This window comes from Meleagris gallopavo, unplaced genomic scaffold (genome assembly GCF_000146605.3).
Source record: "Meleagris gallopavo isolate NT-WF06-2002-E0010 breed Aviagen turkey brand Nicholas breeding stock unplaced genomic scaffold, Turkey_5.1 ChrUn_random_7180001949418, whole genome shotgun sequence".
Taxonomy (NCBI): Eukaryota; Metazoa; Chordata; class Aves; order Galliformes; family Phasianidae; genus Meleagris; species Meleagris gallopavo.
Genome location: NW_011210882.1, coordinates 1 through 1,747, shown reverse-complemented (window position 1 = coordinate 1,747; position 1,747 = coordinate 1). Strand labels below are relative to the sequence as shown.

The 1,747-nt window shown below is 55.6% G+C and overlaps 1 long non-coding RNA gene across 3 annotated transcripts; it reads left to right on the top strand.

Annotated features, from left to right (window-relative positions):
- The first annotated feature begins 6 nt into the window (after positions 1-6).
- LOC104916852 lies at positions 7-1,608 on the top strand. 3 transcript variants are annotated; one of them, XR_002110719.1, is made up of 4 exons: positions 7-234; positions 544-727; positions 818-947; positions 1,150-1,608. It is a non-coding gene; the product is annotated as an uncharacterized LOC104916852 (long non-coding RNA). The 3 variants fall into 3 exon arrangements; XR_002110720.1 differs by lacking the exon at positions 544-727; XR_796691.2 differs by having other exon boundaries at positions 544-947.
- Positions 1,609-1,747: the final 139 nt, after the last annotated feature.

Sequence of the window (1,747 nt, the reverse complement as noted above, 5' to 3'; positions counted from 1 at the left end):
AGGGTATGTCTGGCAGGACTGAGGCTTGGGGACCAGGCCAGGTCAAATCCGGTGCGCTTTGCTCTCCTCCTTAGTGCTTGCTTTTGCTCAGGAGGGCGGGTGGTGAACCTTATGAACCGATGCCCGCAGACGGGGTTTGCGGAGAAAGAGGTCCTGCAGGCCTGGTGTGGCAGCCACGGAGCTGTAGCGAGGCGGCATCCGTGCAAAACACCAGAAATCCACGGGGGTGTGAAGGTGAGCTGTGGGCTCCAGTAACACGGGAGGGAATGTGCGTGCTCGGGGTTTGGGCACTTCTGTGTGTTTGGAGTGACTGTGACAGCACTGCTCGGTCAGTTTGAGTGTGTGGAACAAGCGGGACATCCTTTTTGACGGAGTCCTGTGAAAGGAGTCCGAAAGGGTTTGAGGTCTGAGTTTAAGGCTGTGCGCATCGTCCAGGAGTTGGGGTAGGGGATGAGGCAAGGAAAGTTGGGGTAGGAGGATGAGGCTCAGGACCAGGGACCTCTTCCATCGGTACAAACTCCTGCTGTTGTCTTTTTGGATTAGCAATCCATGTGGGTTTTTTAATGAAGAGCAGACTCATTGCGCAGCTTGGGAATGAATTCATTCTCGCCTGGTGTTAATTGGTGTTGTTCCCTACGTGGAGCTGCAGTTGAAATGGACGCTTTGTGATCTGATCCCCTCTGGCGCGCTCAGATGAGCCCAGTTGGCCAGGCCTGGCTCTTGGTTGGTGAGCTGTGCCCAAGGTCAGAGAGTTGGCTCTTGTTGGCTTGGAGACGAGTCTTCCAGTTGCACGCTGTGTTCCTTGTGTTGTGTTGAGGTCTTGAGCTCCGGCCCTAACTGAGGATGCAAGCGCTACCGCGGAAGGAAGGGTTGAGATTGGAAGTGCAGTGCAAAGGGCTGGAGCCAGCAGGAGCAGGGCAGTGATCATCCGCCTGTGCTCAGCGCCGGTGAGTCCTCACCTCGAGTTCTGCGTTCAGTCCTGGGTCCCTCACTGCACGAAGGACACTGAAACCCTGACCTGTGTCCAGAGAGGAGCAGGGAAGCTGTGAGGGGTCCAGAGCACCAGTCTTACGGGGAGCGGCTGAGGGAACTGGGATTATTTAGCCTGGAGAAGAGGAGGCTCAGGGAAGGCCTTCTCACTCTCTGCAGTTGGCTGAAGAGAGGTGATGTCGAGGTGGGGTCGTCCTCTTCTCCTGTGTAAGCAGTGATAGACTGGAGGGAAGGCCTCAAGTGGCACGAGGGGAGATTCAGGTCGGATGTGAAGAAAAACGTCTCCACAGGAGCGGTCAGACGCTGGAACGGGCTGCCCAGGGAGGTGATATTGTTACTGTCCCTGCAGGTGTTCAAGGAGCATTGGGTGTTGTACCGAGCGACGCGGCTCAGCGGGAAATGGTGGTGGTAGGTGGGTGGTTGGACTGGATGATCTTGGAGATCTTTTCCAGCCTTGCTAATTCTACGGTTCTATGAAAGGCATGTGCTGGGCGAGTGATTTGCTGGGTGAGCAGGCAGCTGTTGCCACATCCACGGGGATGGGAGGCTTTTTAATCTGAGCCTTGTCTTTGGTGTCTGGTGCCCAGTAAGTCGTGTTGTTTTAAAGCAGCGTCTCGATTTCTGCAGCCACCAGAGCTCTCCCCCATGCTTCTCCCTGTGACGTGAGACCGCGTCGAAGGCCTTGCAGACGTCTGGGTAGGTGAAGTCAGTTGCTCTTTCTTTCCCCACCAATGCTGGAAAAGGCGTATTTCATTAC